Consider the following 24367-nt stretch of genomic DNA (forward strand, 5'->3'; position numbering starts at 1 on the left):
GAATCTAGAAGCTTGTGTTTCTTTCCTGCATTTTTATGATTTTCTGTGACCATTGGACCACTCTGCTGTTTTTTTAAAAAAATTCTGGATTTGAATTTCTGTGTGCTGGGTGGCTGGGGGAACAGTTGGGGAGGGGTTTGCAAGAATCTAGAAGCTTGTGTTTTTCCCCCTGCATTTTTATGATTTTCTGTGACCATTGGGCCACTCTGCTGTTTTTTTAAAAATTCTGGGTTTGAATTTTGAAATGCTCTTTACAGTATGTGTGACTTTAAAGAGCACTTAATAAACTCTTGTTGTACCAAATTTGGCTTTGTTTGGACTTTTTTTGACCATAGGAACGCATTAATTGATTTTCAATGCATTCCTATGGGATTTCGTGCTTCGCAAGACGAAAAATTCGCTAGACGAAAAAATTCGTGGAACGAATTAATTTCGTCTTGCGAGGCACCACTCTTTGGCTGTGTAGTCTAATGTTAAGTCATTTCAAGGCTAAGTGATTTTAACTAGAGTTGCTTCAGCTGAAGTTTTACTATAGGGTATTAATGTAAACTATTTATCTGAAAAGTTTGTTCCTACATACCAAACATCAGAAAACAGGGAGCATGAGCGGTAGAATGCAATGCCACACAGACAAAATCATGCAGCATTGCCAAAATCATTTCCTCCCTTCACAACATTCTTGTCCTAATTTATATGCTTGCTCACCTTGACCCATTTGGGACTTCCCCAGCAAACTGAGGCCAGAATGAACACACCACCTGAAGGATAGATGTGTGAAGGGAAGTGAAGGATAGATAGATGTGTAAAGGGAAGAAGCCCTATGCAGTTTTAAATAAATAACCGGTGGCCTGCAAACGTGGTCATTTGCTTGAAGTGGGGAGGTACAGCTGTTTGTGTTGCAGCCTCCAGTAACTACAACAAGGCTATTTAGTCCCACAGTCTTTGGTGGTTTCATGGTCTTCTGGAGGCATCATCTGCAGGCCTCTGATCAAATGCACTCTGTGAAGATAGTTTGCACTGGAACTTATTTCAGCCGCTTGCCCAGGCTGATTGCTCTCAGGAGGATAAATAGTGCCCATGTCATGATGGTGGGGAATCCACCATCATGGATGATGGTGGGAGCTCTAAGGGAGCTGGGCATGTAGCCTGGAGAAGAAGAGGTTAAGGGGTGATATGATAGCCATGTTCAAATATATAAAAGGATGTCACATAGAGGAGGGAGAAAGGTTGTTTTCTGCTGCTCCAGAGAAGCGGACACGGAGCAATGGATCCAAACTACAAGAAAGAAGATTCCACCTAAACATTAGGAAGAACTTCCTGACAGTAAGAGCTGTTCGACAGTGGAATCTGCTGCCAAGGAGTGTGGTGGAGTCTCCTTCTTTGGAGGTCTTTAAGCAGAGGCTTGACAACCATATGTCAGGAGTGCTCTGATGGTGTTTCCTGCTTGGCAGGGGGTTGGACTCGATGGCCCCTGTGCTCTCTTCCATGATTCTATGAAAGCATTAAAATTGTCTCAAAATGCAGCCGCCTTTAAAATGCAATGACTGGGGAGGTTACCAGGGATTTCTTGCAGGGTGGGGGAGTTGGCCACATAAAACAATGCTTGTGTAAACTTCAGAGGATCGTTTGGATAAATCTTCACATAGCTTGTTCTTTAGCTACATGCTTTTGATTATTGTTAGTAAATGGTTAATATTCTGCATTCAAAGGAGTCCATTTCGCACCAGATTTGCCTAAAAGCCCTTAAATATTTATCTAAAGTCTATTGCAAAGTGCTATTTACCAAGCTTTTGGGTACACACTCAGTTCCATACTGATAAATACAGTGGTGCCCCGCAAGACGAACGCCTCGCAAGACGGAAAATTCGCTAGACGAAAGGGTTTTCCGTTTTGGAGGTGCTTCGCAAAACAAATTTCCCTATGGGCTTGCTTCGCAAGACGAAAATGTCTTGCGAGTTCCTGCGGGTTTCCCCCCCCCTTTTCCTAAGCCGCTAAGCCGCTTATCAGCTGATCCGCTGATAAGCCGCTTAACAGCTGATCGCTAAAAGCTGCTAAACCGCTAATAGCGCTAATCCGCTAAGTCAATGGGCTTGCTTCGCAAGACGAAAAAACCGCTATACGAAGAGCCTCACGGAACGGATTAATTTTGTCTTGCGAGGCACCACTGTAAAGAGATTCAACGACTCTTGCCAGTGCCTTGCATACGCTCCGGAGCAGAACCAGCATTATTCTGCATCTGAACACTGCTGGGGAAGATGAGTAGCAGAGGCAAGCTGTCTTCCAGGGATTGCTTTCCACCTTTACTGATCTTCTAACTGAGAAAGGTTTCAAAGGAACCCCAGGATCCCCCCAAATATAGGTTGAAAACCACTTATTCTGTCTTCTCACAAGTCATAATTCGAAGTCTTGGTCCTGTATTGGCAGACCAACTATAATATTAACGGAGATCAAAGATCATTAGTTATTAATATGGTCTCCCTAGCAGCAAATGACAGCAACAATCAGTCCAACAACATCAATGGCCTCGTGAATAACTTTTGATCCCTTGCACAAAGTTGTGAGTAGAAGACTTTGAAGCCTAGGAGAAGAGCATTAGGAATGCCTTTACATATGTACATAATAGATCAAAAAGCAGCTCATAAAAATGATTTAGCAAGGACTAGCAATAATATCATTATGATGATTTGACAGTTCATATTTAATCCTCAATAGTTTTGGACACATCATACAGATTTAATACATTCTCCACATAGTGTAATGATATATAATTCTGAAAACTAACTTAGTTCAGCTTCTGTTCTAAATGTTTGCTAGGAGTTTTCTCTGAGAATCTTTTGTGCTTGAAATGACTGGTAGGTATCCAAATAATTTTTCTGTCTGTGGTGCCTTCTACAGTTCCAACATATAATTGTTCACTCATCTTCAACTGGCCAACATATTGGTGAGGAGGCAGATGTATTTCCCTCAGGATCTGCTACTGCTCCCAAGGTACAGCAGTGTTGTCAGGGCCTTGTGGGAAGAGGTATATAATATATAGGGCCTTCATCCCAGTTGTTCCCATGGTCCAGGGAAGGACTGGCTGGTGGGAAGGGGTGCCACCACAGACCTGGCCTTTGAGCACTGGCATATGTACTGTTTATTGGGACAATGTGAGGGCAGTGCCCACATCACCCAACCTCACTGCTGCCTTGCCTTTGCCCTATCCCAGGAAATGGTGATGGTGCAGGAGGCATCTGTGGCAGCATTCCTTACAGCCAGCCTCTCTTGGTTCAGGAGTAGCAACATGGAGAACTCCTGCAGTGTTCCTAGATTCCAGTTCCATCATCCTTGACCGCTGACCATACTGGCTGGGGCTAATGGGATTTGGAATCCAACAACATCTGATTACCGATATGCCTGACTTTGGCATTGCAGTTAGAGTGGTGCCAGTAGACATACCTCTGGTGCCTGCTTGTCTTGTGGTGTTCCACAATGTTTAATCATGCAGATGTTTAACATTACATGAAATTGCTGGGAGACTGTTCAGCATCATAAATATGCAGGTGGCACTGAGCTCTCACTCTCCTAGTCATAGAGATGGTGGAAATGGACTGTGGGTGGTAAATAAATTGAAGCTTAATCCAAACAAGAGAGGCGATAACCTGTGTATGATTTCTTGAAACTCATTTAAACCAGAATGATTACAAAGTGGTGAAAGAGGATTCCGCTTCCACTTGAAAATACATCTTAATACTGGCGTTGATTTTGGATGCTTAGGCATTGGCTGTGGCCAGAAGTGCCTTTGCTCAAGTCAGGCTGGTGTGCCAGCTATACTCACAACACAGACTGAGGGCTGCTTCACACATGCCTTGCTTGTTTATCAGAAGTGTGGACTAGTGGAAGTAGTCATTTATCTTCCTTCCTTCCTTTTCCTTTTACCAAGAATGCCCTTGGGAATGATGACATGTCATGACACATTGCTCCATTCTTAGTGAGAAATGCTTCTGGGCTGCTGCTGCTTATTGAAGATCTGTCATCTCTTGAAGTGATGGCAAAGGTGTTGTGTTTTTTTAAGTTACAACTCTGCTTCCATATTGCATTTGTTGTGGATACAGTGCTTCTCATGCATGGCAGTTGTGTGCACTGTCTACATAAAGATGCCCTCATCAATCAGTAATGCCAATCCCATATTTTCCCTCCAAATACAGATTTACTGTTTTTCTGAAAAATCTAAGTAAAAAAAACAACACCCTGCAGAAATGCTAAATCAGGATTAAATGGAGCATGTGGGAAATATAGGATGGCATTTTGACCAGGATGTCATATTGTGAAAGCTGAGCAGAACTTGCATTCATGAGCAGGATTGGGTCCACAATAAGTTGTCCTGCAGAAATACCCACAAGTCAGGATGTGGCAGCATTCTGGTTGGGCCATTTTCCACGAGAAATGCTTCCAGGCCACTCCTTCTGCTTGAAGCTTTTTTACCACTTGAAGTGGGAAAAGCTTCTTTTTACAGCTTGGAAATAAATATTGACTACAGTGATCTATTCCCTCACTTTCTTTCAAGTGAACCCTTCTCTGAAAAAATACCCCCTTCATGCCCAAAGTCTCTGAAGGTGCCCCTCTTCTTGGGAGATGAATGACCCCCACCAAAGTGGGAAAGATAATATATATTGCTCAGTGCAGTCAAAATGCCTTAAAAATGGCATCCACTTTTTTTGGATTCTGACTAACACTTTAATATTTAACCTTCCCCTCATCCCAACAGGTGGTAGCATTGACATAGTTCAGAGGGTGAAATCCTGGCCATGCTATTAATATAAATCATTCATTCCACACACATTCAAGTGCTCCTTTTAAAATTTATATTTCAGAAACCATAGAAAACCTTTCCAACAACTTTACATGTGTTCTTTAGTAACCTGCCGAACAATTCTGTCAGCACAACTGCCTCAGGAAAAGGGATTGGCGGGTCATATTTAGCCTTATGAAGAGGCTTTGGCTTCAACAGTGATAAATGAATACCACTGTAAACAAAAGCTGCTCAGTAACCTTTGACAGTAGCTGAAATGTTGAGGGTGAAATAGATCATTATGATCTCCCAGGAAGCCACCAATTTTCCAACATTCTCTTAGTGAAAAACAGGTGATAAAGAGAGTTTGTTGTACATTCCCCATAGCATACTGGTACAGTATGCTTACAATCAGAGTGCTGCATCAGTTCCAGAGAGTTAGGTGTTGTGCAAACTAATTTCCTTCAACATATATTTTTACATTAAGTTCACCATGACAAAAACAGCAAATACCTTCTCTTGCTTCCATACTTGAGCTTTTGCGTGATAACTGCTAGAAGAACTATTCCTTCCCCCTGCCTTGGTTGGCAACAATGGCAGCCTGGGCTGGATCTACACTGACCTGTTTAATGTTATTAGAATGATATTAGATATATCATTCTAAAACATCTAAATCAGGAAACATTCTCTTTTGCTTTCTCCCCACGGCCTCCCTGGTTGCTGGTTGCTCTGCAGTGCTCTCTGTTTTCTCAGCCAGCTCTCTCCTTATTCCTACTATTTTCTCAGCCAGCTCGCTTCGAAAACATGGGATAACAATAGTGGCCTACTTTACAGGGCTGCAGGATTACCTAGAGAATATATATGAACTGTTTTGAATAGTTGAAATGCAATCGGAGGTAGTCAACTTGATATTCCCTAGAAGTTGCTGGACTCCAACTTCCGTCAGACTCAGCCAACATATCCAAAGTTCAGGGCTGATGGGAGCTGAAGTCCAGCAACATCTGGAGAGCATCACAGTGCATACCCCTCATTTAATTGCTTGTGCATGTATCTCAATGAATTAACCTGTACAATGTGAGGGGGAACCATTTCATTTCTCCAACAACAATGACAACCCTCAAAAATAGTATAATGTCTAGGGAGGGAAGCAGCACAGAATTCTCATGAATTGAACAGGCAGACTAGAAGTGGAAACACACCTAGTCATTTTAGAAAATAAAAAAAGAAAGAGTATATGGGGCTGTGAAATGTATAGGCAAAATTAATAGTAAATGAATGCATCAAATTCCCTTTAAAGTCCCAATTAACTGTTAATACAATCACTAATATTCCTTTTATGTGATGCATAAAATATTGTACCTCCTGCATATTCTTTTTGAAATACCTAAGGTTTAGCATAAAGCAGTAACGCATTTCCTAATACTTCTGTACTGTTTCCGTCAATTTATCTGGCCCTCCTTTCCCCATCATCTTCTCTCATCCTCTTGAAGAGCCTTATAAAGTTATCTTCTGCCAAAGTCTACACTGAACTACTTATTTTCTTTAACCTGAATGAGAATGACTTTTTAATATCAAACTGCAGAAAATATCCACCATCAATTTGCAGTGTTGATGCAGAACTCAGGTAGAATCAGGTTGGATGAAAGAGTCAGCGGCATCATGCTGTCTTCTGCCACTTGCTGCTTTTAATGGCTCGGAGTCAAAGTGGTATTGTTGTTGTTAAGTTTGAGGTTCTTAAACCTATTGCAGTCATGCTAATTAGTTGACAGGCTGGTACTTCACAGCCATTTGCAACACTGGAACATAACTATTCTCTATGTTCAGGAGATTAAACACAGGGCAAGGTGTTACAACCTTCTCTCCCTTTCACAGCAAAATAACTTAACTTGAGGAAGGGACAGGTTGTGCAGTGTGCATTCAAAAGAAAATAGATTTCATACATCATTGGGAGTGGCAGCCAAGGAAAGGGTTGTGGGGTTTTTTTGTTTTTTGTTTTGCCTTGGTGAACATGAAGGAAAACATGGTAGGGAAGCAAAGAGTGGGCTCCAATGGAATGGATTCAGGATGAGGATGGGGAAAAAAATGTCAGTGTCAGTTCTCTCTGTTTCTAGTTTTGCCAGTCTAAAATTCACTGTTCTACATTTGTGCAGAGGTTTGCAGGTATGTGTTTTAAATTCTCGTGAAAATTCATCAGCATTTGAGTATGAAATTTTCCTAATTTTTTTTTCATATAGCTTTGACTATGCAAACTTTTGCAAGCAATTTCTAGCATTTTTGTATTTTATTTCACTAGTATAATGCATTTTTATGCACACACCCCCAATTTATGTGTTTTTTACATACTATTTGGTTGGAAGACCACATTCAGAGGACTGTAGTTTCAAAGGGTAGCTGAGTTTCAGTTCAGTTTGAGAAGCGCAAATGAGGTAATTTATTAAAATGCAAACAAAATCGCATGTCTCCTCCATCCATGTTTGAGAGGCTTGCCCAAGATGGGCTTCAGCCTCCTGGATTCTGTCCACATTCGTTTAAGGAGGAAGGCTTACGTATCTGAGCATGTCTGCTTCGAATGTTCTCTGCTCCTTCTTGGAGAGCTTGTTTGTTCAGTTCTCTTTCAAAGAGAACTTACTTGGAAATTCTCATGAGCATTCAAAGCTACTGTTATACTAAATCACAACATTAGTCTGTCTAGTTCAGGGGTCAGCAACCTTTTTCAGCCGTGGGCTGGCCCACTGTCCCTCAAACCATGTGGTGGGCCAGACTATATTTTGGAAAAAAATATATGAACAAATTCCTATGCCACACAAATAGCCCAGAGATGCATTTTAAATAAAAGGACACATTCTACTCATGTAAAAACACGCTGATTCCCGGACCATCCGCAGGCCGGATTGAGAAGGCGATTGGGCTGCATCCGGCCCCCGGGCCTTAGGTTGCCTACCCCTGCTCTAGTTCATTATGGTCAACTGTGACCAATAGTTGATCTACTAGATATCAGGCAGGGATCTTCCCCAGCTCTATTGCTTAGGTGCTTTTGGGGGGGGGTTGGGGGGGTGTTTCAGGTACCAGGGACTGAAGTTGAGAATTTCTGCATGCAAAGCAGAGGATTGAAGCATCCATTTTTCTTCTTCTTATCGATTCTGCTCAGGTTAGCATTTTTTCTTTCTTCCCTTTCCTCCACTTTCAGGATTTATCATTCTAATGCAAGCAATGTTCACTTTTGTAAACATAAAGTTCTAGTGTTTCTGCTTCAGGGCCTCATACATTAAAACAAGTGAACATTATATAGTGTAAAGTTGTTGACTTTTTGGGGGTGGGGGTGTAAATTTACTTTGATGTTTGTTATGCTTCACCTGTAAAAATTGGAGTTATTCTTAACCATTTCTTTTCCTCTCCTTCAGTAGAGAGCAGGAAAGAAATGTCTTGCAATTTCCCCCGAGAAGGAAAGTATAATTCTCTTTCCATTTAGAGCAGTTGTTACTGGGATGCTTCGTAAAACAGGACACTAACAAGAGCTAAAGAGCCTTATTTGAATCTACCTGCTTGGGTTGCCAAATATGTTCATTCTAGCTATTTCCCTCTCACAATCCATCTAATCTTTCTATTGTGCTTAAATCTATAATTATTGATCTCATGCTGCTCTCCCGAAGTGTCATGTGTTTGTTTTGTTTTTGTTTTTTTGAAAAGTCAACTGGCCTTGATTGGCTGCAATCTCATTGCGGCTGTCAATGTGCAGCTGCAAGCACAGCACCTGAAGATGGATAAACACTGACTAGTAGAGTAATAATATCTCCACAACATGGCAGCCGCATAGCTATCTAATTTCCATCTACAGTGGCGTGAGCAGGACAGAAATTACACTGATCTTGGAGACAAGGGTTCCATTAGCATACAAATGACACAAACTAAAGTTTGGTCTCTAAATGCACCCTCTTAAGTGGAAGACGGGACGCAGGTGGCGCTGTGGGTAAAACCTCAGTGCCTAGGACTTGCCGATCGCATGGTCGGCGGTTCGAATCCCCGCGATGGGGTGAGCTCCCGTCATTCGGTCCCAGCTCCTGCCCACCTAGCAGTTCGAAAGCACCCTTAAGTGCAAGTAGATAAATAGGTACCGCTTTCTACCAGGAAGGTAAACGGTGTTTCCGTGTGCTGCGCTGGTGCTGGCTCGCCAGAGCAGCTTCGTCACGCTGGCCACGTGACCCGGAAGTGACCTCGGACAGCGCTGGCCCCGGCCTCTTAAGCGAGATGGGCGTGCAACCCCAGAGTCGGACACGACTTGCCCGTACAGGCAGGGGTACCTTTACCTTTACCTTAAGTGGAAGACAGAATTGTTTCATGTATGTTGTATTCACATGCAACATGCAAAAGCTGCCCTATAAAAATCTGGAGCACTTGCTCAGTTTTTTAGCCTCGGTGCTGTTTAATGGATTAATCGTTAATGGGGAGTAATTGGGGAAAGTAATATGGTGGGCATATTGTGTTGTGTGTTCTATGTATATATAAAATATCTATAAGTATATCAGTATCTCTATATGCTACTTTTATTAGGCTACAGAAGTGAACCAACTCCACTGAAGCACATTACATTTGAGGCAAATGTGAAAGCTCTCTCCGTAGTGTTACGTCCGTGGTGGTCCATTCACCCATGGAAGTCCCCCGGTATTACCGTCACCAAGGGATTCATATGCATTTGCTAACCTGCCCCATGGATGAAACATCTGCATGAAAACATCTGGAATTTTTTATTTTAAATTAATGATTAATAATGCAGAATAAATTGAAGTGTTGCCAGGACGTGCGAAGATATGTTTTTGCAAATGCATTTTCCACAGAAATCCATCTCTCAAGATTAGCAAACAGAATTGCAGAGCAGAATTTCATACTTGGCTTAGTCTTGTATTATGTTCAGTGAATAAATTAGCACCCAGATGCAAAATCGGGGGGAGGGCAACCCCTTGTATATATTTTGCTTTAATCCATGGTGTATTTTCCTCCTTGGCAATCTCCAGACAGCTTGTTGTCTGTGAGGGTTTTCAGATTCTACACTCATTCCAGGTGTGTGTCTGTGTGTGTGAGAGAAAGAGACTTTGCAATTCAATTTTGAATAAATACCCCTTCAGAAAAGCAGCCTGAAGAAACGTGTTAAGTTGGAACAGTTTACTAATCACAGCAGTAGTTATCAATTCCCTTGTTGAGCATGCAATGGTAATAGCAGCCAAGTAGTAATAAAAGCAAAATAAATTTGTGTGTGCATTTTTCTTTTGCTGGTAGTTGGAGGATCATCAGCCAAATAGCCTCCTGGTACTGGTTTCTATATAAAAATTAAGGCTTTCAGCCTCCATGCATATGGCAATAGCTAACCTGTTCTGTGAAGTGCACTTGCAAACAAGTAACAAGAGAGAAATGTGCTCTGGCGGAAAAGCAACAAAGACCTGAAGAGATGGAGTAAAACCAACTTCAGCTTCTCAGACAAAATAGCCATGATTAAAATGATAACCTTCCTGAAGCTAACCTACCTATTCCAAAACCTTCCAATCTGGATTTCCTCAGTCCAACCCTGTAAGTGGTACCTAACACCACAGAGGTTGGCGCTGATACACCCAGGAATCTCATCTAAATGCTGGAGGGGCTGCATCAGCATTGGCACGTGCCTCCACATGTGGTGGGAATACCCCAAAGTTCAATTCTTCTTGATATTAGTGCTGCAGCAAATTTCCAAAATAACAAAACAGGTAATAAAAGAAACTCCAGATTGCTGGGATTTCAGGAAAATATATTTTCCTCTCACAGAGAAACAATTTCCAGCACTCTTAACCAACTACAGTTTCCAGTGTTCTTTATTGCAGTGATGGTCAAACTTGGCCCTCCAGCAGTTTTGGGACTACAACTCCCATCATCCTAGCTAACAGGACCAGTGGTCAGGGATGATGGGATTGTAGTCCCAAAACAGCTGGAGGGCCACGTTTGGCCATCACTGCTTTAGTGGAAGTCCTGACCTTTAAATGTATAGTGTAGACCTGCCCACTATGTTTTCAGTGGTGAACCTTGAAGCATTTTTAGGCTTTACTTTTGCTGATTGTTGAAGATGGGGAATTAAACTTGGGAAGTTGGAATAATCATGGAAAAGATTAAATGTTATATGGTTTAATGAAGACCTAAATCACGAGCATATAAATGTATGATTATTAAACTCCAGTGACTGATTCTCTGGAGAAGCCTGTCCCTTTTGGGATTTTAGCTAGCTGGGCTCTATGTCCTTTTTTATGTACACATAAAAGCTACCTAGTATGTCCTTCCCTATCCATCCTATAGTGTTTGTATCCATGGATCACTCTGTCCCACTGGTTTCTTTCCATTCCACCAGGTTTCCATTATGCCCATTATATCTATGTTCTTCTGGAAGACCAAACATTCTAGCTTCCCCATCTTGGCTCAGAGGCTTCTAGAATTACAAAGGCACCTAGATGCAAACCCTATATTTGTCAGGGAGCTGCATCTTTACCTATCCCACTCATGACATCATGTATGACATAGCCAAAACACCAAAACAGACTTGTGGGTCAAACAAGGAGGCCTGACTGACCTAATTAGGCCTGCCGTCCAATGACTCTATCATTTTATTACAATATACAGATCCAAGATACCGTAATTTACTTAGAATTACTCTGCGTTTTGAACTTGCACAATGTAGCCAAGTGGAAGTGGCTATTTTTTTTTTTGGACATGTTTCTTTAAATATTAGGAAACTGGAGAGACCTTCGCCTGGTCCATTGATAATAACAAAACCCCATTGTTCTTTGGAGAGGAAAAGATTTTGCAGCTCCACATGTTATCCTGCAGTCATACATTGTGTGTTTGTGGCAAAAAACACATACATGACAGGTGTGCATCTTTACAATACACTCATGTACATACAGAGAACCATGGCTGAACTTAAGCTCCATACATTCATATTTGCTAAGCAAAGTACAAGTGCAACACTGGTAAACCCATGCCAAGCATCATTGCTGCTTATGTGAAACTGCCCTCATCATTCAGTTTGAGGTCCCAGAATTTTTTGGGAATCTTGGAAGTAGGCAGCCTTGCTTGCTAAAACAGAGAGAGGTTCAAGACAACCTATGCTTCTTGAAAACATCATTTGGGGAATAATTGTTTGACAAATCATTGTTCATATGAAAGTCATTCTTCAGGGACTTGCTTGCTTTGCTATCTATGAGTTTAAAATAAACCACTGTAAACAGAAATAGTCTATTTTTTTATAATAATATTTATTAAAAATTTTGTTTAAACAGTAAGAGAACATACGAAATAACATATGATTTTTCAATATCCACATTTCATTCACCTCATTGGACTTCCTCGCAACTCTCGTTCCTGCATTCCAAAATCTCAAACTTTACCCAGCAATTTATTACCTTGTTTCAATTTTTATAATATAATTTTCCAATATTATATCCCTAATTTTAGATAATTTAGATAGTCCATATTCTTATAAGCCAAATGAAGCAGCCTGGTTTTATTACTTCAGGATGCAGTGGTGAGTAACCAGTATTCTTATTATGCAGGATCTGTTTTGTTTCATTTCCATTTCCTGCTCATTCATCACATTTTATTTTCAACTAATAAGTACAGTGGTGGGCTATGTGGCTGGTTTTGAGGCGCTATGTGATACAATAAGCTCTAAAATATTGAAATACCTACCTCTCCAATTCTGCTGGATGCATAAATTTTACTGTTCGTTTTTAAAAAGGGGCTATAAGCTTTTGTATTTGAATTCATGGCTTTGTACCTAATCGCCCGCCTCTACTGACAGTATGAGGCATGAGCCAAGATCATCAGCTATCTAAAAATAGCCATGCCTAATACAAGCCTGGAGTACTGCCACAATTATATCCTACCCAGGGGAAAAGAGAATAGCTGCTCTTCGTTGTTTCTCTTCCCTCGGCCTCGAGAATTTAGGGTGTGAGCGTTGTTATTCGACTGAACCAAGTGTGCAGAAATGATCCTTTTAATTCTTTGCTGAAAGCATATGCTGTGTTCTCTGTGTCACATTGCCTAAAGATGATACAAGCATGAACACACATTTTAGGATGGGGTTTCCCTGTCAACACTGCCAAGACCATCTCCCCTCTTGCCTTTCCCAGTAAGGTTTTTAAAAGTGATAATAAGATATGCATATTTTGGAAGAAGGAGCAGAACTTGAAGAAACATTTTCTCGTCAGGGAAATGGGCAAAAGGTCCAGTACATGCACGTCTGTGTTCCGTACTCAGCATCTTGCAACTTAATCCCCATATCAAAACTCATTTCTGTTCTAGACCAACTAGGAGTCTTTAGGCAAAGCCATGTAATAGCTGGATTTCATAAAAGTGACCTACCTTATAGGATGGTTGTACTGACATAACATATGTGCAATCATATTAAAACTTTACAAACACTTTATAAATGCTAAGTAGTATTCTGTTAAAATGCTTAAATTTTTTTGAATTGGATATTATTATAAAAAGTTGGAATAGAAAGGTTCAAACAAATAAGGTTATGATTGTTGGCTACAAGTGAAAGCTGAGGTCTTGCATGACACTGCTCAAGACATTTTTGCATGGAAAATTTAAAATCCTTTGCAAGGCCCCGTGATCCAGGCCCCATTTCCATCCTCTAACCCTTCTCAAACTGGCTGACATTTTAGAAATCAAAATTTTGGCAATCCCAATCTCCAGCGTTCATACTCAAATGTTCTGTAGAAGCGCTTTGAAAACTGTCTTTTAGTGCAATTTGATTATTATAATGTTTTATTGCATTTAATAGCTGATTTTATTGGGTTGTGATTTTATTGGGTTGTTCTAGTGTTGTTACACCCTAAATCCATAAACTGAGCTGAATTAGAAATTCAACACACTTAATTTCACTGGCTATTCTGCTGTGTAACTCTAGTTGAGGATGCTAAATTGCAAATGTTATTGCTGAGGCAGTCATTAATCTTTTTCTTTAACAACTTGATATGATAAATGTTGTCAGATGTAGATTTTTTTTTTAAAAAAAGAAATTCTTCATTTCTCTAGCTACATCCTTGTGGCATCTGCTGCCAATTATACCAGATTAATACAGCTATAGCTGCACCATATCAAATACTTTATGTGTGGAGATCACTGAGTGATATTGTACAGCGGAGGACAACCAGTTTATTGATGAGCAGGCCCATGAGCTGTCTGTTGAGATTGGCTGCCATGCACGACAAAGTAATTTCATTCCCTTTTATTAACTTTCTTAATTCATTTGAAGCTTCATCCAGACAATGATTTGGAAAGAGACTAATCTGAGATTAAAAACACCAAAGAGTCTTATGGCACATCAAAGACTGACAAATTTTATTGTGGCTTAAGTTTTTGTGGGCTTAATCAGATGCATGGAACATGATCTTCAGCTGCCAGGTGTATATGGTCATCGATGCAAAGGGGGAGGAGGGGAATGTAAAGCTTGGACTTCAGTATTTGCTACCGGGCCAACTTGAAGGTGTTACTATAAAGCTCTATACGGCTTAGGTCCAAGCTGTTTGACAGACCACATTCCCTCCTCTGAACCTGTCGGGGTTTTGAGATATTTGAACGGCCCTTCTCTCAGTCCACAGTGGGTATGCAGGAGAGGGCCTTCTTGATGGCTGCTTCCAGACTCTGGAACTTCCTCCCTAGAGAAGTTGGACTGGCTCCCTCCTTTCTTGTCCTTCCATGGACAGTTGAAAACCTTCTTGTTCCATCAGGCTTTGGGGAACTGATTGCTTTTAATGAAAGGGCTGGTGCCATGCTCTTTTCATGGCCATTATTTGTATGGTTTTAATAGATTTTTGTGTGCACATAGTTTTAATGGGTTTCCCGCCTAAAATAACTGATGTGGACCTGAGTGAAAACTACATACACAATACTCCTGGTGGCCAGGGTGAGAACTTCAATACATAACACTAGCAATGTTTATTTGTTCTTTTTAATGATTTTAAAAAATGTTCTTATTTTTATTTGTAAGCTGCCTTGAGGCCCTGTCAGGGAAAAGGGTGGGGTATAAATAAATAATATAATGCTATTTGTATATAAGCCCCTTAACAACTTGGGACCAGTTTACTTGCAGGATCGCCTTACTCCATATACACCCACTTGACTACTTCAATCTGCGGACCTGGCACTCTTACAGTTACTACTAAGTTACTCTTACAGTTACTACTCCCAGTCTAGCAGCCGCTGGGAGAGATCATCAGGAGGTTTGGGCTGGGTGTTCATCAGTATGCAGATGATACCCAGCTCTACCTCTCTTTTAAATCAGAACCAGTGAGGGCAGTGAAGGTCCTGTGTGAGTGTCTGGAGGCGGTTGGAGGATGGAAGGCAGCTAACAGATTGAGGTTGAATCCTGACAAGACAGAAGTACTGTTTCTGGGGGACAGGAGGTGGGCAGGTGTGGAGGATTCCCTGGTCCTGAATGGGGTAACTGTGCCCCTGAAGGACCAGGTGCGCAGCCTGGGAGTCATTTTGGACTCACAGCTGTCCATGGAGGCACAGGTCAAATCTGTGTCCAGGACAGCTGTTTACCAGCTCCATCTGGTACGTAGGCTGAGACCCTATCTGCCTGCGGACTGTCTCGCCAGAGTGGTGCATGCTCTGGTTATCTCCCGCTTGGACTACTGGAATGCACTCTACGTGGGGCTACCTTTGAAGGTGACTCGGAAACTACAACTAATCCAGAATGCGGCAGCTAGACTGGTGACTGGGAGCGGCTGCCGAGACCATATAACACCGGTCTTGAAAGACCTACATTGGCTCCCAGTATGTTTCCGAGCACAATTCAAAGTGTTGGTGCTGACCTTTAAAGCCCTAAACGGCCTCGGTCCAGTATACCTGAAGGAGCGTCTCCACCCCCATCATTCTGCCCGGACGCTGAGGTCCAGCACCGAGGGCCTTTTGGCGGTTCCCTCATTGCGAGAAGCAAAGCTACAGGGAACCAGGCAGAGGGCGTTCTCGGTAGTGGCGCCCACCCTGTGGAACGCTCTTCCAGCAGATGTCAAAGCGATAAACAACTACCTGACATTCAGAAGACATCTTAAGGCAGCCCTGTTCAGGGAAGTTTTTAACGTGTGATATTTTACTGTATTTTTGGTTTTTATGGAAGCTGCCCAGAGTGGCTGGGGAGGCCCAGCCAGATGGGCGGGGTATAAATAATAAATTATTATTATTATTATTATTATTATTATTATTATTATTATTATTACATAATACTTTCTGGAAATCAGTCTTTTGGCGTGGCACCACCCACCGTTTTGAACTCCCTCCTTTGTTGTACTCTTTTTGCACCTGCTTAATTTTTTGGTTTTTTTAGGCAAGTCTATCCAGACATGTAGAAGTTACTTGTGTTTTATTTCGTTTAGTTTTGAATATTTTAATACCTTAAAAAATTGTTTTAATCTATCATTTTAATGCGTTATTTTCCATCATTGTAAAGCACTTTGAGGGTGTATTTTTATATTTATATATAATCAAGCAGTATATAAATTTGGTTAAATAAAAAAAACCATAAGACGGATACACAATATTTTCCATTGCACTGTTAGGCCTTTTAAATAAATGAATGACAGAGGAGCTCCTTTCTCTTCCCTCCAGTAAAGGCAGAGCTGCCTCATTAGGGAACCATACATGACATCTTTCAGAGATAGTAAATAGCTGCTAGGCTTCTCAAATATGTGTAGCTCTTTCTATACAGACAAGGGGCCTACACATTGAATTAATCTGTTTTAAGAGACATCCATAATGTGTTGTTCTATTGATTACAGTTCTAAATAAGATTGAATGTGGGAGTAGTCAAGTCCTCTGACCCTAGTGTCAGATAAAACAAACAAAAAACCCAAGATTATTATTATTATTTTAATGAGCTTTTCAATTAGTGGCGAGTGGCTGTTCAGTTGTAAGCGCAAGGTTCTTTGCTAGCCGACTGTCAATCCATTTTGCAAATCTCACACTCTGAAAGAAAAAGGGCCTCTATGCTATGCATAAGTAGAAATTATATAGATATGCCTGTTGTACAAAACAGATGCTGAAAAGTTAAAGGTGCTAGTAAGGGCACATCAGGAAGCAAGTTCAATGTGATTTATTTGTTTTTAATGTTTTAATTTGTATGTCCTGGTCTGCTACAAACGCTTATTGTTTGGCCCATTTCTTTCTGCCCCATCTGGCTCTAAGCACACTGGGTGAGGAAATGGGGGGGTGGGGAATCAGGGACGCCAAGAGAGGGGCTACTGATATATTGTGCCCAGAAAAGGTACGTCTCTAGCCCTTGTGGAACAGAAGTGATGGAGCAAAATGTACATGTACCTTTCAGAACTATGGCTTTGTGAGATAGGAGCCCATGTCCATCTTCATTGTTTCTTAGCCAGTGAGTGAAATCAGAGCTGTGATTAATGAGTGCTATAGTATAGACCAATTTAGAGTCATACAAATAAAAGAGAAGACTCCAAAACAAGCCAGGAAGGCATCGTGTAGGGATTTCCTGATTCATTTGGAGCTGTTTTTGGTGAATGTGTTTTTCACTATTTTTATCTGGATTCCAAGCTGGTTTTATCAGATAAAATAATTGAGAAATCAATGATTTTAGCATCGCTTTGGCAGCTCAGGAGCATCTCCACCTAAATGCAAAAGGTAGCTGCAAACATAGGAGTTCAGACTCTGGTTTATTTTCAATAATACCAGTAATAATACTGAGCAGTTTTAAAAAACCATTCAATAATACAAGAGAGGACTGTGTACCTAGAATAAACAAGTGGTTATTTTATTTTTTATGCAAAAGGCTTGACTGTATTCTTATAATGGAATAACTGGAATATACAAATTTTACTGTTTTAGATTAACAGGAGCTGGTGAAAACGTGATAAATTTATGTGGCAATCCAACACACAATTACCTGAGAGTTGATCCCATTTAATTCAGTGGGGCCTACTTCTGAGTGTATCAGTATCAAACTTTATTTCGGTCACAGACGAGGAAAAAATAAAACATACGGATAAATTGAACACCTAAGACTTAAAACAGGTAGGGAATAAAAACTAGTACAGTGGTACCTCTGGATGTGAATGGGATCCTTTCCGGAGACCCGCTTGCATCCTGAAGCGAACTCAACCCGTGTCTGCGCGTCTGCGTGGGTCACGATTCGTCACTTCCATGCATGTGCGTGACATCGTTTTGACCGTCTGCGCATGCGCAAGCAGCAAAACCTGGAAGTAATACGCTCAGTTACTTCCAGGTCGCCGCGGAGCACAACCCAAAAATGCTTAACCTGAAGCTACTTCAACCCAAGGTATGACTGTAATTAAAAGGTGATTATATCATACATAGGGACGCTGGTGGCGCTGTGGGTTAAACCACAGAGCCTAGGACTTGCCGATCAGAAGGTCGGCGGTTCGAATCCCCGTGACGGGGTGAGCTCCTGTTGCTCTGTTCCAGCTCCTGCCAACCTAGCAGTTCGAAAGCATATCAAAGTGCAAGTAGTTACCGCTCTGGTGGGAAGGTAAACGGCGTTTCCGTGCGCTGCTCTGGTTCGCCAGAAGTGGCTTAGTCATGCTGGCCACATGACCCGGAAGCTGTACACCAGCTCCCTCGGCCAATAAAGTGAGATGAGCACCGCAACCCCAGAGTCGGTCATGGCTGGACCTAATGGTCAGGCGTCCCTTTACCTTTACCTTTATATCATACATACAGTGGTGCCTCAGTTTTCGAATGTAATCCATTCCGGAAGACCGTTCGACTTCCGAAACGTTTGAAAACAAAAGCATTTACTTATGGAAAACTCAATACGGCAGCTGCATTCGAAAACCAAAGCAGTTCCAGATTTTCGGTGTTCGAAAACCGATTCGTTTGACTTCCAAGATGTCCGAAAACTGAGGTACCACTGTGCATATATAACTTTAAAAGATAAAAACAGGGACAAACTTAAAAGCGACTATAAGGGAGGGAGTGCAGAGGAGCACAGGTCTTGCATTTTGGGCTTAGTTTGTGGTGCAAACTATCCTTTGACCAATATCCATCATGGCAGCGCAAAGTATAGCAACTGAGTATGTAACATCTGGGTTTTCATCTTGAAGTAGCAGGGAAGTATAAAGTTGTACTGTACGACCTGGAAATTTATGTAGTATAGGCAAGATGAAGCTAGCTTGTATATCTGTATAGTATTGGCAGTGAAAAAAGACATGTTCTGTTGTTTCCAGTTGCCCAGAGCAACTGGCTGAGACTAATCTTCCTTTTGCGAGGCTTTGCTCCCTTAGCTACTTCTGAGTGGAGATGACTAGGATTACACTAACTGTAGTGCAAGTGTAGAAAACATGGTGCCTTCCGTATGTTGCTAGCATCATCTCGTGACTTTGGGCTGTTGCTGGTGGATGGCCCCACATTTGCTATCCTGCTGTAGCCTACATCCTTAATTTTGTGTTGCATGTTCAATAATTGCTCTTGTAACATGGAAGTTATTTGACAATGTTAAGCTCCAAAGACCTTGATATGGTCTGTGTGATGTGTTGTTCTCTGTTGTGAAAGTGTAAAATTAGTTTCTTTGTGAATCTGACAGAGACACCGACACCCAGCTTGTTAAGAGAACTGACCAACATAATATTGAGTTCTGCAACATTCTGGTCCTTGGGGGGGAGGGGAAGATGTACTTGAGTATTGATCCTTTTCCTGACAGCTGGGCTCTTTATGGGGTGCAAGGGCTTAGCCACAGCCAACATTTATTAGTGCCTTTTTAGAAATCCATTAACCGTTCTGCTTCCCGTGCGCTTCGCTTTTTGAAAACCAGACAGCTTCTCAGTAGAACCCAGAGTGTTGAAATAAAAATTGAACGGAATTGTACAAGTATGCAGCTGAATACCAGTTGGACAGAATCACAAATGAGCAAGGGCCATTGCTCTAATGTCCTGTTTTTGGCCTTCCCATAGGCTTCTGGGTGGCCCCTGTGAGAACAAAGTGTTAGTAGTTCTTTGGTCTGAACCCACAGGGCTTTCCTTATTTGTATAAATATGGATCTAAACAACATGCTGGTGGTTCCCGCCCCTCCCCCAATCTGTGCAAATTAAGATCCTAATATACATAAGGGAAATTTGTTGTTTCTTATTTAAATAATATTCTCTGTTCTCTGTGGTCTAAACCACTGAGCCTCTTGGACATGCCGATTGGAAGGTCGGCAGTTTGAAGCCCTGCGACAGGGTGAGCTCCCGTTGCTCTGTCTAGCTCCTGCCAACCTAGCAGTTCGAAAGCACACCAGTGCAAATAGATAAATAGGTATCACTGTGGCAGGAAGGTAAACAGCATTTCTGTGAGCTCTGGTTTCCATTTTTGTGTCCTGTTGTGCCAGAAGTGGTTTAGTCATGCTGGCCACATGACCTGGACAAATGCTGGCTACCTTAGCCTGAAAGCAAGATGAGCACCGCAACCCCATAGTTGGTTAATTCCACAGTGGGTTGCAGGCTAGACAGATGGAATCTTTTTCTTTATTAGTTTCCAAAAAGACACTGATACAGTACTCCCAATAATACTTCCTGGAAAAGCACAATAAGTTATTTTCTACCATAAAATGTTTTAAAAGTCTTTCTTCTTGACATTCAGAAATTATGTTGCAAAGGGTGAATCCCCCGCCCCCCATCAGTGTATTAGCAACAAACAGATAACTGGAATTACTTGAGGTGGTTAAGACTTTAATTTTTAGTTTGCTTGAGATTGTTAGAGATTAATTTTTAGTTTTCTGCCTGTGCTGACTTGCACATTAGCAAGACCTTAGAATGAAGCTTGGGATATAAAGCTCTGTGTTCTGATACTATACCTGTGTTTGAGAGCTACACTGAGCTTCTTTGCTCCTATTTGAATTTCTCCTGGCTCCCATATAAATGGGAACTAAGAGCTCTTATGAATAAATGATAGTGTCTTTGGAAGGAGGCTGTTTCGAGAGATCATAACCGGGGGGATTTTATTTTATTTTCCCCCCATGCATGCATGTTTATCTTTCCTAGGCTCCCTTTCCTTTAATCCTTTGTTAATGAATGTAGAGTTTGCCAGCTTTGCAACCTGTTTACCTCCAGCTCTGAAACACCATCAGAAAAGACAAAGAAAAAGTGATAATGCTCCATCTGACAAGTAAACCTTGTTCTCTTCCAATTAACTGAATGCCAGCTGTTGCCTAGCATGAGTGAGTTATTTTTGGATTTTAGGGATGCATTTATGACTGATTAAAGCAGAATGAAAGGAATAGCTATTTATCAGTTTCATAATTAAGTTTCATTGTTTGTTCCCTCAATTATTAATCCAGAAATGTCCAGAAGTTGACATGGCCCTACTTTCATGTCTTTTGCTCTACAAATTTGTGTTGCACACTAATACTAATTTTTGTGTGAGTAACCCAAGAATTGGCCAGGGTCAGCTTTAGGAATCTGGTTTCTATATCTTTGGCCACTTAGTGTTTATCTGATCATGCTTATGAATATAAATTTTCTTGTATTTCAAGTTAATCCAGAAGCTGTCTCTACTCATGAATATTAATGCGCACACAGCTGATCTCTGCAAATGATCACATCCATAAACATGAAAACACTGTTAACTTGCAATAATGAGCACTCTCTTGGATTTTGGTCCCAGCTCGGCTTTACAATTCTAATGTTACAATTTAATGCTCTATTCTCCCTCTCCGTCTTTTTTAAGCCCCCATGGAAGCTGTTTTATTAATTTAGTATCTCCCACGAAAAGGATACCCTGTGTCAACGTTTGCAGTTGACTCAAAACACCATCTATGGTGTTACTTCTACACCTTCGTACATGACGAGGCTGTGATCATAGAGGCCCATGGTTGTGTTCCCCAATTTTTTTGCCCATGAATGAGATATAAACTCTGGAGAACTCCACCAAAGAGAAGACTGAATAAGATCAAAGATCTAGGAGATAGCTGGTTCAATTGTATATAAAAGCCAGCTGCTCCATTGTTACATTTGGGGCCTTTGTTCCCCTTTAGCTCCCTGAGCCACAGTCTCCTATGTTCCTAACAGACCTTTGCATTCAATTTGTATACTAGGAAGATGGCAAGCTGGTAAATTTATGTAGTGAGTTTGTTCACTTACCATGCATTACTACAATATTGTAATATTTTTATCACACAGTGTGCAGTTATTTTAAATTTGTTCTTTGGAAATGTAGACTATTGTATAGAGCACTGAACATATTGGACATGTGTTGGCATTGCGTTTGTAATTGTGCTGGGAATTGTGCCTGGTCAAGAGAAATGAGTGAAAGCATAAATAATAGCTAAGTTGCTAACAGCTGCATCTCTGAACACCTTGTTCCAGGCAACAACAGGAAACTTGCATAACCACAAGGTAATGGATGAAGCCTATGGTGGAGCTAGAAGTTAACAAAGCAAGTCCAGGAGGGCTGTTAGAATCAATGACGCATGTACCGCGCTGTTTTGTGGAAAACTATAAAAGCATCAGTGTAACTTGTAGGTAGGTTCTCCTGTCTGCACCATGAGGTGGATGGGACACCATTCTGGGGCAAGAATAAATTCTTATTGCTTTGCTACCTATTACCTCATTATTGATTTCCACTAGACAACAAACCTCAAAGTAGCAAAGTTCACAACAGCCATCCCAGAATGTGAAGCCAGCATGAGGGCTAGAGAAAATAAACATAGTTTCAGGATGAGTCCACAAAGGCCTTCCCCTGCTTTCTTCTTCCTTCATCTTGGCAATAACACTGTGGCTGAGGCAGAGAGATGGAGAGAGAGGGTTCTCTCCCTGGATTCCCTCTCTGGAAACCTTCATCAAAGCCACCAGTTGAATCATTCATCTTGGAAAGACTGTGGTGACAGCAGCTTCTGCATAAGGGTTTGGAACAGGCCGTCAGTTCTTCTTTTAATAATAACCGCCTTTCTTGATGTCAGTGAGGTACAAAATTGCTCCTCTCATTGTGGAGACTTCCATTCTGAGTGTGTGTTTGTAGCATTGATAATATACCTGCCTGGTAGGGTTGGGAAAATCTGTTAGTTAAGGTTTCTCTCAGTTTCTCAATTTTTCCATTTCTTAAGTTCAATTCTCCATATTTCCACATCACTTTGCATTTTAAAAACCAAACAAACAAATCTCATGAAAATTCATCAGCATTTTGGTGCAAACGTCTACTAATGTACACATTTTTGTGAAACATTTTTGTATGTTATTTTTCACTATTGTGTATGAAGGAGTACATTGCAAAATTCAGAGAAGTCTGAACTTCAAATATTGGCTGCGTTTTGGTTCATGCATTGTTTCAGAAAGTGAAATATAGGTTGACTCACCTTTAAACAAAATGAGTCTCTTGCCCGTACTTACTGCCCAGTCTGACTTCCTTTCTCAACCTCTCCACTGAATCAGAGGCACAGCACAGATGCAGCAATGCCAAGCTGCTCCTTCGAGCCACTGCTGTGCTCTGTTCAAAGTACTGGTTTTGTCCTTTAAAGGCCTCCATGGCTTGGGACTAGGATCACCTGAAAGACTAATAATAATAATAATAATAATAATAATAATAATAATAATAATAATAATTTATACCCTGCCCTCCCCAGCCAAGGCCGGGCTCAGAGCGGCTTATAAGCAATAATAAAAAGAAGTTAAATGATTACAACTTAAAAACAAAATTAAAAATACAACATTAAAATATTGAAACATTAAAATATTAAAATGTAGTCTCATCGCAGGAGGAGAAGGAAAAGAAAAAAGAAAGAGAGGGAGGGAATCAAATTGGCTCCAAGTCAAAGGCCAGTGTGCCTGCCCCTATCCTGAGAATGGAGGTCCTTCTTTGGGTGCTCCTTCAGTCTGAGGGTGGGTGGTGGCTACAGGGGAAACAACCTATTGGGTGTTGATGGCCTCCAACTATGCTCTCTCCAGGGTGGCTCACCTGATGCCTACTTTGATGTCTGTGAGAGGCAGGCAAAGGCCAAACTTTTGGAAACTTCTCTTTTGTTATTCCTTAGAACTGCTCTCACCCTGTGCTTTTATGGTGTATTTAGTTATTTATAGTATTTATAGCCTGCTCTTCATTGAATATTTCCAAACCAAGAGTGGGGAACAAAGCAATAAAAATACCCAGAGAAAAACAGCAATATACAAAAATGACAAAATCATATGAACAGGTCCAATAAGCAACCAATTAACAATTCTGCCATAAAGTAAACAAGCAAAACTACAATGACCAGAAAAAAACAAAACATACAAATAAATAAAACGAGTTTAACCAAATGCCTAGGTCAGTGGTTTTCACCCAGGTAAGGGGTGACATAACTGGGCCCCCCTGCCTCACAGGGGAGCCACAGAAAGAGTGTAGTTGGTCAAGGGTGGTGTGGACTCAAAAAGGTTGAAAACCTCTGACTTAGGTAGAAATACAGACACAGGACATTCAAACAGATTACATAACCAACAGTCTTTGCACTCTCTCTCACACAAAGAGGGTCGCCATCTGTGCCAATCTCTCTCTGCAGTTTTTAGGCAAGCAGCTGCCACAAACAGCATTCAGGGTCCTCCTAAATGTTGTTGGGTGTTGGTGTCTTTTTATAATAAGTTTGGTTAT

The 24367-nt window shown here is 41.2% G+C and overlaps 1 protein-coding gene across 5 annotated transcripts in view; it reads left to right on the forward strand.

Moving 5' to 3' along the window:
* Window positions 1-24367, forward strand: part of CACNA2D1 (calcium voltage-gated channel auxiliary subunit alpha2delta 1) — a 369792-nt gene that overhangs the window by 221114 nt on the left and 124311 nt on the right. The gene's annotated exons all lie outside the window — the stretch shown is intronic.

Source organism: Podarcis melisellensis (genome assembly GCF_964234715.1).
Source record: "Podarcis melisellensis genome assembly, chromosome: 10".
Classification (NCBI taxonomy): Eukaryota; Metazoa; Chordata; class Lepidosauria; order Squamata; family Lacertidae; genus Podarcis; species Podarcis melisellensis.